This window comes from Myotis davidii, unplaced genomic scaffold, assembly GCF_000327345.1.
Source record: "Myotis davidii unplaced genomic scaffold, ASM32734v1 scaffold99, whole genome shotgun sequence".
NCBI classification, from domain to species: Eukaryota; Metazoa; Chordata; class Mammalia; order Chiroptera; family Vespertilionidae; genus Myotis; species Myotis davidii.
The window spans coordinates 1,950,673-1,964,913 of record NW_006291015.1 but is presented as its reverse complement, the minus strand read 5'-3'; the positions used below and the strand labels follow the sequence as shown (position 1 = coordinate 1,964,913).

At 39.0% G+C, this 14,241-nt stretch overlaps 1 pseudogene; it reads left to right on the top strand.

Annotated features, from left to right (window-relative positions):
• The first annotated feature begins 11,827 nt into the window (after positions 1-11,827).
• On the top strand, positions 11,828-12,141 carry LOC102762456 (annotated as a pseudogene).
• The last annotated feature ends 2,100 nt before the right edge of the window (positions 12,142-14,241 follow it).

Below are 14,241 nucleotides of genomic sequence, written 5' to 3'. Positions count from 1 at the left end.
AGAGTTACAAAATTCACCTCTGGTGAATTCACCTGAAGTGAATTTTGTAACTCTTCCTGAGTATGAAAATAACAGGCCATTGAAAAGATGGCAGCAAGGAGTAATAGAGTGATAGGTTTATCTCAGGAAGAATCGCTTAAGTAGTAATGTTCTGTGAGGAGCTCTGATCTTTTGGTGCCCAGACAAAAATACACAAATATATTCACCAAAACATATCAATCCCAAAACACCCCCATAATGTATTAGGTCAGAATAGCTTATTGAGAGGTGGTGTGGAAATTTGGAAATGAAACTGGGTGAGGCATAGCTTGAATGTGGCTATTGTGTACAAAACCACAACTGTCAAGAAGTTTCCTCGTTTTAAATTTTTAGTTTTTGTAATCATGTACACTTTTCTAGTTTGTTTTCTCAAAGACAGTTTTCAATGACCATCCGATTAGGGATAGAGCCCAGAGAGAAATATTCAGTCACAGCTTGATGTGGGTCTACTCTACAGCCATGGTTGGCAAACCGCGGCTCGCGAGCCACATGTGGCTTTTTGGCCCCTTGAGTGTGGCTCTTCCACAAAATACCACTTGTGGGCATGCACATACATGCGATTGAAACTTCGTGGCCCATACACAGAAGTTGGTATTTTGTGGAAGAGCCACATGTGGCTTGGGAGCCATGGTTTGCCGAGACAGTTTGCCGACCACTGGTGGGGAAACCTTTAAAATTTGACATGTGGAAATGTTCATATTGTAGTTTGGATTTACTAGAAGCAGAAACTAAAGTGGATTTGGGATATAAAATATTTATTATGGAATGGCACCTATGAAGGAAAGGAGGGGGAAGAAGGGCTGAGTAGAGGGAGAAGTCAAATAGTGATGTAGTTCTGACAAAGCCTTAGCTATCACGAGGGAGCCCTGCAGGGGGTCCTGCCCCGCAGACTTGCCCCAGGTTGGCCCAGAAATGGCCAGGCCTCTATATCCTACCTTGCTCCGTGGGGATATGTTAGCTGCCCTCTTCTGCCATTGTTTCTGCACACAAGGGCGAGACCTGAGGCCAAGAGGCGCTCTGCAGCTGAGCTGGACCTGAAGGAGCTGAAACTGGAGATTTCCGGTGGATTTCACGTGTGCAGCTGGGCATCTCCTCTTCCCTTGGTGGCTGATCTGAGTGGCACATCTCCACATTCACCACTCTTCATTGTTTTTGCAGTCTTTCATTTATTTTATCATGTAGATATATGAATTTTTAACTCATGCTATTCCAAAGGGGACTAGGCATTCTTGTATCCCCTAGATATATTTGAAAGAATGACAGAACTTACTATATAGAAAAAAAAATCTATAATTACAGAATTTTGGTATATAATCCTGGCCCAGAAAATTTTAAAAAGTGTTACAGACTTGAAATATGCCTTTATTAAATAATTCTCGGTGTTATGTTTTATATTTCAATAAATGATTTCTTTATTTTTTGTTTTTTTTTAAATGATTTTTTTAAATAATTATATCTTGAAGGCTTATTACTCAAAATGAAGGCCTGATTCTCTGGAAAAAATAAGTCTTTCATCTCTTAATAAACCAAAGTTTACACCTAACATTTCTAATTGTATATGCCTAATTTAGCGTATTTTTTCTAATTTAGCACACATAATTTAATTTAAAAGAAAGGAAGAAAAGACCATTGCTGTGTTGATCGCTTTTTCCTTGGCTGACAGCTTTTTCCTTGGCTTTCTTCAATCACAGTTTTGACATTCCCTTGACCATTCCAAACCTCAATGAGACCCTTTAGTTGGGAGTTTTACAGGAGTAGGCAAGCATGAAATTAATTTTCCAAAGTGAAGTGGCTTACAGATGCCAGAAGCTCATAACTCAGTACCACTGTGAAATCCCTGGATTAGTTTTAGCTTCTAGGTTGTTTTTGTTGTTGTTGTGATTGCTCTTATGGTTTAACTGGGTGAATTCCTTCAATTTTTGTTATATAGAAAAAATGTATTACACATTTTTAGAACAATGGAGCTGCTTTCCATTAACATATGTGTATGTTCTAATTTTCTGGCTACAATCTTCCTAATAAGGTATAGTCATACAGCAATGCAATAGTTCTGTAATGTTACTAGGGGATAATTTCCTTTCACATTGCACTTAAAATTGTGCCAGTCCTTTTTATTCTGATCCTGTAAGAGGTAGTAGTATGCACAGTTGAGGGCCCCAAAGCTGTAATCTCTACTCTAAAGAATATAAATTCTGACCTCTGTACAGTCATGGAGGACATCCACATGAAGGTTTGTCATCTGTAGGTTTCTCATGTACAGATAAACATAAGAGGGTGATTATATTAAAACTAGAGGCTCAGTGCACAAAATTCGTGCCTAGCCAGGGGGTGTCTCTCGGCCTGGCCTGCACCCTCTCCAATCTGGGGCCCCTCGGGAGATGTCTGACTCATAATCTGGGACCGCTGGCTCCTAACCCCTCACCTGCCTGCCTGCCAGCCTGATAGACTTCAAACCGCTCCCCTGCCAGCCTAATTGCCCACAACTGTCCTCCCCTGCCGCAACCCACCTCCTCCACCGGGACCCGCCTCCTCCGTGTGAGGCCGCGCAGAGCTGCAGGACCCCCAGGCCTCACGGCCGTGGAGCGGCCACCGGCCCCCACCTCCACTGTGTGCATGGCCATCTTGTGACGACCATCTTGTGATGGCCATCTTGTGACAATGTGAGGGTGTGATGTCACCTAGGCTATTATTAGTATAGATGTATAATTTTTAGTGATGCCATCATTTAAAATATAACTTTTACTGTATGTGTATTGACCTAAATATAGTACAATTTTGAGCTCTTGCAAAATGACTCATTGATTTCTGGTTTCTCCCACTATGTGAAAGTATACAAACAAAATAGGTAAAGTGAGGAGTATTCTCCCATTTCCCAAAAGTTCTTGTTACTCACTTCACTTTTATGAAAGACCGACATTATCACAGCAGCGGCCTTTGGGTAAAAGTGAAAATCATCCTTGGCTTGCTTTCAGTTAACAAAAATGGGTGCTTTGCATGTTTTCGTAAAAGCCAAGTGGCATAATATGAACTTTATAAAAGCTTGAAATTATCTGTATTTTATTTTTGTTTTTAAAGGTTATATCTTTTCTGGTTTTTTTTTAGATCTTTATTATTGAAAGTATTACATATGTCCCCCTTCCCCCTCTACCCCCAGCCATTGGCCCTCTAGCCAACCCCCCATCCCCAGTCCTCATCAATCATTTAGAGTAGTGTTTATATTGTGTGTGTGTGTGTGTGTGTGTGTGTGTTTTAGAAGATTCTCCAGTGGTTTTTGACAGTAATGGCTGATTTGGAGATTATTAATCAAGCTTCTGATTATGATTCTCTTTCCCATCTTGATTTATACACCATCAGCTTTGAAATGCTGACATTTTGTATAATGTAGTATATTCTTATGGCTACAAATTTTAGATACTTATACCAGATTGGGAATACTAAAGTCTCTAAACTAAGAATTTACAATGAATCCTCTTCCACTCTTTTATAAGCACTAATCACTTTATTTGTTACTGTGGAAGTTTATGGAGTATCAGAGTAAATGACAATCCAGTCAAAGTTGATATCTGAAAAGGACCCATTCTATATTAATTTCTCTGGTACCTTAGTATGTAATTGGGATGGTCATACTTATAGTTGCAAGAATCTTTTATTCTAAGATCAGTAGAATAAAAAAGATTCAAGTGGAAGCCTTACTACTATATCCTGCTACTCAGGTCACATTAAAAAGATCAGAAGTGTTATTACACCCAGACTGATGACCCACTATCCTTATAGATTTTTAGATTGCAGTGTTTATGACCTCTTCATATCCCATTTTCCAAGAAAAAGAACAAGATACTGCACTTACAGCTGCTACAATGAAAGAGGTACAGCATTTGTAGACTTCTTGGATTCTGAGATCTGCATAAATCATACATGAGAAGATGACTCCAAATAATTAATTTGTATGTTGAAAATGTGTTTGGAATAGGGTACATAATGAGGAAGGGTTTTGCAGTAGATTCAAGCTATGATATTTGTAGCACTACCAATTAGACCACATGGCTCAGGAGCTCTGAGTGGCTAAATATGTCCATATGGGTAGGATTGCTTTGCTGTGTGTCTTGCAAGCCTAGACTTCTCTTAATGCTGAATCATAGTGATGATAAATTTGTTCATGGGTATGAATAAAGTCCATGCCATGAGCAGCAGGAAACTATTCCTCATGTGAAAAGCAAACCCTGAAAAACTCAATCCCAGTAGAGAGTGCATGCCTAAGCATGGGACAAAAATTAACTCTGTAGCTTGAACCACCCATCATGAGCTGGATATGGCAGACCTGTTAAATCAAAAGGCTTGGCTGAAAAAAAAATCAATTCATTATACAGATGAAACTGTGCATATATATTTAGTCCTGAGATCATCCAGGGGACACAAGTTAATTTACAGAATATGGCCTATAAACCCATGCTGTTAGTCTATGTTATACCCCTTTATTGTTATGTTTTTAATATTTTATTTTGAGAGAGAGAGGAAGAGAGAAGGATAGAGAGTTAGAAACAGTGATGAGAGACAAATATCATAAATCAGCTGCCTCCTGCATGTCCCCTACTGGGGATTGAGCCTACAACCTGGGCACATACTCTGACTGAGAATCAAACAAGTGACCTCTTGGTTCATGGGTCAATGCTCAACCACTGAACCACACTGGCCAGGCTGAACCCCTTCTTTAGATCATACGATGATCCTGTTTTCTGTATGACCAGATGACTGAAAGAAGAAAAACAGAAAGGCCTGTTCATGGATAGCTTTGTTCCTTGCTGTGGCACAAAGGGAAAATGGTCCCCTGCTGCTCAAAACATCACTTAGCGGAGGCCCCGCAAGCCCATGTTGAGGAGGAATCTTCCCAGGAGCCAGAGCTCTGAGCCACACACCTGAACATCAGCTTGGCATGGAGTGAGGGAAGCCTGAGGGAGACTCCTGAGGTGTTTGTTGACTGTCTGGTGCATTGTTCAGAGGCAAGGAAGGATGACTAGGGGACGATTAGCAACAAAGGAGCCTGGCATGGAAGCATGTGGAGGGTCCCGTGGAAGTGACACAGAGATGTGTTATCCCACAGCTGAAACCCTGAAAGCCATCCAATAGAGCTCAGTCCCCCACTGTCCTCAGTGTCCAAGTACCTGGAAAGAATGGATTAATAATGCTATAGCCACCATGGGAATAGCGATTTCACATGAGCTAATGGGAAAGGCTTTCTCTCAGCAAGGCTTCTGTAGCTCTTACTTCTGCTTAAACTTTCAAATACTTGGTGACAAGCTACTTGTGTTAAGCACATTCCTTCCTGGGGTCAGGATTCATTTGGACTTGGATTAACACATTTTCTGGTTTTGACTTGGCCTTTCTGGCCTGCAGTTCTTACCAAATCACCAATATCCAAGGGCTTATAGAGTGATTTATCGTCAGATGGTCCCACATTGCCTTTTACAAAGAAAACTTTTCATTGGCAAGGAGGTCCAATCATTATATCCTAGAAGCTATCAGCACTAGAGAATATACCAGCTTGGGAAAGCCACTCTTCCATTTGGGCCGATGTACTTCAGGTTTTTCATTGTACCTTGGTGTGCCCTAATGAGGTCTAACATTTCCAGGGCCTAAAGAATAGGTGTAGCAGTAGCCCCTGTCATCATAAACCCTAGTGACCCAACTGGTCAATTTATAATTCCCACCTGCAACAATAAGATTTACTGTGCTCGAATCCCTGGTTTCCAAAGAGGATACTTCTACCAGGAAACACAATAAAATTTCATCTAGACATAAAATCATGGCTACCACCTGAATCTTTCTCCCTCCATCCCTCTGTCTCTCCGGTGTCCCCCTCCTTTTTTCTCTCCCTCCCTCCCATCTTCCCTTTCTTTCATGAATTGCAAGTGGTACACTGAGGAAGAATCAATGGCAGCATAGACTGAATTTAATGTTGGCCCTTGTAGAACTGTGCAGTGTAGCAGGTGATGTCAATTTCTCATCCTTATCCTCCATCCCACCTCTACCACTTCAGTCTACACAGGTATAATTTCCAACTGCACTCGCCTGCATTTTATTGTTGAGGTGTGTCCATGCTTCCACAGATGGCTTTGTCACTTTGAATCCACTCTGCAACCACTATGGCATGCGGGGTGTGCTGAGAGCTTGAAAACACCTAAGAGCAGCTCTAAATCAATGATGATCCAATGCAAGTGTGAGTTGAGGAAATGGAATGTCCCACTTTCTTGCACTCAGGAGAGATAATTTGGTATCTGATGTCATAGGCGGGCTCTAGTCTCCCCAGTGGAATTAAGCTTAAATGTCGACTTGATAATGCTCACGTTACAGGGTGCCTTCTCTGGTTTCACTTGTTTTACTCCTGCCGATATCATCTTTCCCTTCTAAGTAAACTGCTAACATCAAGGTGTTTGTCTCTAGTTCTGATTATTAAATAATTTGGTTTAGCTGTCACCCTTTCTAGTATCCAGCTTGGATGAAGCTTTCTGTTTCAGGCTTTATTATTGTCTATGCTGGTTGCTGCTGAGACACCCACATGCCTTTCTAATTCCTGGTTGCTTGCTTTAACATATCCCCCTAATGCTTCCCCCTTTCCACCCAAAAGGTCCTTCCAATTTTACTGACTCTTGTGCCCATCCACACCCACTCTAAACCATGTGGGAAAATATTTTCGCAAGCTTGGGATCACAAGGTCATTGTGGAATGGCTTAATCCTGATTATTTATGAACAGTTCTGTCTCTAATATATGTAGAATTTACTGTCTATCAGAAAAACTTGAAGCCTGGAAATATGGTACCAGTTTCCCTCTAATTTCATACACTCGAACTGAATTTCAATTTTCACCCTCCTCTACATACCAGAATTTTGTTTTTAATAATTTTCCTCTTATTCTGGTCTAGACAGAGTGTCTATTTTCTAACCTTTAAAGTAGAAAAGGATAGTTAGTCAAGTATATTTCAAATTTAAGACTTCTTAGTCTCTTTTAATGATTAAAGCTAATAAATACATTTTTTACTTTCTCATCGCAACTCTGTGGTAGCTCCTTCATCCAGCAGGGAAAGCATGGCCTGCCTAAGAAGAGAGAAGTAAATAGAACAAAGGACACATGGGCACGGGTGCACACGTAATAGCCTATACTTGTAAATGGTATTCCTCCCACATGTACAATTAACGTAGCCTTAACAAGAGAATGATCATGACACTTGTGGGTGAAAATCATGAAAAATTAAATGTTAGCATACTTTTCGGTTAGAAAGGGCACATAGGGTATCTTTTTGTTTGATTTTTTTCATTAAGTATAGTTGACATAGAATATTATATTTATTTCAGACATACAACATAGTGATTCAACCTTTAAATGCCTTACAAATGGTCACCATGTTAAGTCGAGTAGCCATCTATCACCATACAAAGTTATTACAATATTATGGGCTATGTTCCTGACACTGTACATTATATCCCTGTGACTTATTTATTTTAGAACTGAAAGTTTATACCTCTTAATCCCCTTCACCTATTTTGACTTTCTCTCCACCCTCTTCTCCTCTGTTCTCTGTATCTATGATTTTGCTTCTGCCATTTGTTCATTTGTTATGCTTTTTGAATTTCACTTAGTGAAATTATACAGTATTTGTCTTTCTCAGTCTGACTTATTTAACTTAGCATAATACCCTCTAAGTCCATTTGCATTGTTGTAAATGGCAAGATTTTGTTCTTTCATATAATTAATATTCCATTATATTCTTTATCCATTTATCTGTAATTGACACTTAGGTTGCTTCTATATCATAGCCATATATATATATATGGCTATGATATATATATGTGTGTGTGTGTGTGTGTGTGTGTGTATCTCCTATCTAATAATAGAGAAACATGGTAATTAGCCATACATCTGCTACCCTTCCCATTGGCTAATCAGGCTGATATGCAAATCAACTGCCAGCCAAGATGGCCGCCAGCTGCCAGGCAGCTGAGAACAGGAGGCTTGGTTGCCCCAGCGATGAAGGAAGCCAAGGTTCCCCGCCTACGCTGAGGGGCTCTGAGCTCCTGAAGCAACAGCTCCAAAAGATACAATGTTTCAATTATAGAAGCTAAAAGATGGCAGTGCCTAAGGAAGACTCAGAGGAAGCAACGTGTGGACAGGGCCAGGCGGAGGAGGCAGGCCCGTGCAGATCCCACTGGAGTGCAGCCAGACCCCAAGGCAACCACCAAGCCAGGCCCCAGGGAGAAGCGAGCAGATGCCATTCCACTCTCTGGAGAAGACCATTACGCAGAAAACTAAAGAAACCGATTTTACATCATTTCCCAGATGGAGAACAGTTGGCATGTAAGCCCCTGATCAGTGCCCAGGCTCTCCTCTGTCTGTCTATCTCACTCTTAGGTACCACGTTCTTTGCTCTCTCTTAACTGCAACTCATTTTTAAACTAGATTGCTTTTAAAAGAAGACTAAATAACATTTCCCTTAAGTTATTTAGGCGGTGCTGGGGCTGCTGGGGGCCTGATAGAAGACAAACAGGCAGCGGGGGGCCTGTACCCAGCAGCCCCAAGGCCTTTGTGGCAGCGCTAAGGAGCAGCAAGCCGAGCGGTAGGAAGCAGCAAGCAGGTGGGCAGTAAGGAGGGAGGAGTCCCGGACTGCGAGAGGGCACATGCTGGGCTAAGGGACCACCCCCCATCCCCAGTGCATGAATTTCGTGCACCGGGCCTCTAGTATATATATATATAATATGCTAAGTGTCTGACTGTCTGACTGGTCCCTATGATGCACCTGACCACCAGGAGGCAGACCCTCAGTGCAGGAGCTGTCAAGCTGCAGTGACTTGGCAGCAGCAATTCTCAGGTGATGCACCCCGAAACCAGAGAGGAGGGAGCCCGATTCCTCTCAGGTCCACGTGATCCTACTTTTGGCCATGGATTATGTTGTTGCTGGTGCTCTCTCGGCCCTGAATCTGATTTACTGCACACTTGGTGTTTGTGTTCCACACCCTGTACAGCAGCAACTTTGCAGAGTGCCCTTTTGCACTCAGGGATGTCGGAGAGCCAATTTTGGCCTGATCACCACAGGCCAGGCCAAGCAACCCCACCTGCTGGAGGGACTATGCTCACACTGTAGATGCCGGGGAGGGACCAGGGGAGGTTGCCTCCGGGGTGTGTCCATTCCATCTCGCCCAGTCCTGCCCTGCTGGCCACCTTCTAATTAATTTCCTTTCAATGTGCATGAATCCGTGCAATGGATCACTAATTGTAAATAATGCTGCAATGAACATAGGCCTGTATGTATTTTTTCCAATTAGTGTTTAGTTTTTTTCAGATAAATACACAGAAGTGGAATTGATGATATTATTTTTACTTGGGCGGGGAGGGGCATCTGTACAGTTCTATACAGTGGCTGCACTAAATAACAGTGCTACTAACAGTGTGCAAGGATTCTAGCTCCTCCAGAACCTAGCTATACTTGTGTTTTTTTGATTTTTGTTTTTGTTTTTTTTCGGGGGGAAGGGGGGTGAGAATAGCCATTTGAAAGGTATGAGGTGATATCTCATTGTGGTTTTGATTTATAGTTCCATGATGGTTAATGATGTTGAGCATGTTACTCATCTGCATGTTTGCTTTGGAAAAATTAGTTCCTTTGCCCAGTTTTTAATTGAAATACTTATTTATATTATGTGATATGGGTTCTTTATATATTTTGGGTATTAACCCCTTATCAAATATTATCATTTCACATATCTTTTGATGTAAAATTGATGAGTTCTTTATATATTTTGGGTATTAACCCCTTATCAAATATTATCATTTACAAATATCTTCTCCCATTTAGTGCATTGCCTTTTCATTTTGTTAATAGTTTCTCTCACTATACAAAAAAATTTAGTATCATTTAGCCCCATTTGTCTAGCAGCGGTTCTCAACCTGTGGGTTGCGACCCCTTTGGCGGTCGAATGACCCTTTCACAGGGGTTGCCTAAGACCATCCTGCATATCAGATGTTTACATTACAATTCATAACAGTAGCAACATTACAGTTATGAAGTAGCAACGAAAATAATTTTATGGTTGGGTCACACCATGAAGAACTGTATTTAAAGGGCCAGAAGGTTGAGAACCACTGGTAGAGCGGTAAAGAAACTGGTAAAGAAAGTTTTCAGCAAATCTTTATCATGTGATATGAAAGGAGAATGTATTTATATGTGTGTATTGGGAAGGAGCGTCATGAAGCTGTGGATGATGCACACAAAAATGTTTCCATATAGTCATAGAAGTTTAATCAGATGCTAATGGTTAACTTAGTTTTTCCAAGTGACTTTGAAAAAATTTCTTTAAAATATACATTTTATGTAATTGCCTTTGTGGAAAATGTATCCCCAATAATTTATACTTATTGCCTCTGCACACATTAGTTCTATAATTTCCTTCAGGATGTTTACCTTTTACTTTTCTATATATGAATATATTATTATTATTACAGCAATTATAGAATATACAATAGCACATAAGATGTAAAATATAATTATATATAACATGTAACTACAATTAATTATATATGTATATATAATAATATTTGATATAATTAATCATCATCTTTAATATCTGATTATTATATATTATGGATTCCTGATTAATTTATTTAATAAAGGAGAAAAAATTTCTTCAATTGCTTGTATTTTCTTTAAGCAACATCCCAACTGGTTTATTGTGCATGACAGTTAATAAACCATAACTAACTGAAGTCTAACCTCCAAATGTGCTAGTGTCTCCATTCCTGTCAATCCCCTGAATTTATAACACCAGCTGTCCAAAAGGACAGGTTAATGATTGTTGCTGAAATAAACCATATTCTGTCACAACTGAATGCTTCTGCTGGTTTAAGTGAAGAGGAATATAGGACAGGAAGATGGTGATAACCCATTGTATTGCATAAATCTTGCTTTCCAACATCCGTCAGAGGAAAATACAGACACAAAAGGGAATATTTGAGATATCAAGGGTGATTTCTGCATAAATGTTTCCAAGTGTTGTAAATGGAAAAATGTATGTCAGTGCTTTATTTTATTTCAGACACTAATTAATTGGGTCATATGCAGTAGTTTAACAATAAGAACAATTTTTATACCAATGTTTTTTTTTCCATAATTCTAGATTTGCAAATTAATTTACCCATGTTATTAGCATTTCCTTGGTAAAGCAACATAAAAAAAGGACATGGATCAATGGAACAGACTAGAAAGCCCAGAAATAAACATACACATATACAGTGCATTAATTTACCACAAAGGAGCTGAGAATATACAATGGGGACAAGACAATCTCTTCAATAAATGGTGTTGGGAAAACTAGACAGACACATGTATCAGAATGAAACCATACACAAAAATGCAAAATGGATCAAATATTTGAACGTAAGACCTGAAACCATAAAACTCCTAGAGGAGAACATAGGCAGTAATTACCTTAACACAGGCCTTGGTGATGGTTTTTTGGACTTGACACCAAAAACAAAGGTAATAAAAGCAAAAGAAACAAGTGGGTTTACATAAGACTAAAGAGCTCTGCACAGCCAAGAACTGATCAACACAAACAAACCAGGCAACCTATCAAATGGGAGAAGATATTTGCAAATGATGTATTTAATAAGTAATATCCCAAATATATATAAAAAACTCATACAACTCAATATAAAAACAAACAAACAAACAAAAAACAGGTGGGGATTGGCTATTGGCAGTGTTGTTAAGCTCGTGTGTGGTGGTGTGTCGGTGGCAGCTGCAGCAAGAGTTTGGCGCTATGTCTCACGCCATTTTGCTGGTATAGCCTACCAGCAGAACTTATGCTGACTATGAATCCGTGAATGAGTGCATGGAAGGCGTTTGTAAAATGTATGAAGAACATCTGAAGAGAATGAATCCCAACAGCCCCTCTATCACATATGATATCATCCAGTTGTTTGATTTTATTGATAATCTGGCAGACCTCAGCTGTCTTGTTTACTGAGCTGATAGACATACCAGCCTTATAACAAAGATTGGATTAAAGAGTAGATCTACGTGCTCCTTCATTGACAGGCCCAACAGACCGGGAAATAGTTGTGTTAGCAGCATTTGGGTTTTTTTTTTTTTTTTTTTTTTTGCGGGGGTGGGGGGCTTGGAACACAGGCGTGTACACTATCTGTAGTGGAAGTTTTGTATTATAGTAATCCTGTTTCCATTTAGGTACATTCTAGCCAGGATTGAATCTATTAGATGAAATGTGAGGATCTTGTTCAATCTGAACTCCTATCTCTCTCTCTCTCCCTCTCTCTCTCTCTCTCTTTACTTAAACATTGTTATGATGACTTAGAAGGAAGTTTTTCTTTGTCAGTTAATGATTCCAATCCTTCATATCTGCTTTATAACATTCACTCTACTAACCCTTCTTCAAGTTGGGGTGGGAGGTAGTGACACAGTTTAATTATGTGCTAAGATAAAGTCTTAGTGAAAAACAAATGTTCTTTGGTTAAAAAAAATACAAAACAAAACACACACACACACAAACACCTACAATTAATCCAATTAAAGAATGGGTAGAGTAATTCAATAGACATTGTCCAAAGAAGGCACATAAATGGGCAACTTACACATGAAAAGATGATCAATATCACTAATAACTGCAGAAATGAAAATCAAAATCACAGTGAGATATCATCTCACACCTGTAATAATGACTATCACCAAAAACACAAAGGTAACAAATGTTGGCGAGGATGTGGAGAAAAGGGAACCCTGTGCAGTGTTGGTGGGGATGTAAATTGGTGCATCTACTATGGGAAACTGTATGCAAATTCCTAAAAAAAAAATTAAAATAGAACTACTGCCCTAGCTGATTTTGCTCAGTGGATAGAGCTTCAGCCTGCAGACTGAAGGGTCCCGGATTTTATTTAGGTCAAAGGCAGCCAATCAATGATTCTCTCTCATCATTGATGTTTCTCTCCCTTCCTCTCTGAAGTCAATAAGAAAATATATATTTAAAAAGGTAGAATTACCATGCTGTCTAGCAATTATATTTCTGGATAATTATTTGGGGATAATTATCTGAAGAAAAGGAAAACCACTACCTTAAAATGATAAATGTACCCATGTGCACTTCAGCATTATCTAGGATAGCCAAGATATGGAGGTAAACTAAGTGTCCATCATCAGTGAGTGAATGCATATATGTATGTATAATATGTGTATAATGTATCTATGTATCTAATACATGTATGCAAGTATGTGTTATTTATGTATGATATCTGCATTCATGTATATATTAAGTGTGTGTATAATATGTGTGTACATGTATATGTTATATGTGTATGATATATATGCATGTATATATTATATATGTGTACAATATATGTAATGAGTTATTATTCAGACATAAAAAAACAATGAAATCTTGCCATTTGTGATAAATGAATGGACCTTGAGAGCATTATGCTAAGTAAAATAAAGTCAGAAAGAGAAAGCCAAGTACTTTATGGTCTCATTTATATGTGGAATCTAAAGGAAAACAACATGAAAGAAAAAAAAAAACAGTTCGTATATACTGAGAAGAAATTTGTTATTGTCAGAGACTGGCAGGGATGGTAGGTTGTGGGTGGGTGAAAAGGGTAAAAAAGGCTTAAAAAATTACAAACCTCCAGTAATAAAATAAATTAGTTATGAGGTAGTAATGTACAGCATGATGTCTATAGTTAACACTATATATGAAAGCTACTAAGAGAGTAAATCTTAAAAATTTTGTGATTTTTTTTTCACAACACATACAAATTTTAAATTATGTTATACCCTTGAAACTAATATATGGTTGTAGATTAATTACATGTAAATTGAAAAACCACCTCCAATGATTTTTCATTGAAAAATTAAAATATTTTATGAACCCTGTATGATTTTGCAAAGCAATGCCACCCTAATAAATTTAATAAAAAATGATAGACTATTTTAAATAAGGAAACAAAAAGAATTGCTGCTTCTTTTTTAAAAAAGGTAGTTGCTATATAAAAAAAGAGAGAATAGGAAAAACAGCTTTATTATATAGTTATATAATACTAGAGGCCCGGTGCACAAAATTCGTGCATTGGGTGGGGGGCCTCAGCCCAACCTGCACCCTCTCCAATCTGGGACCCCAGGGATCGGGCCTAAACTGGCAGTCGGACATTCCCT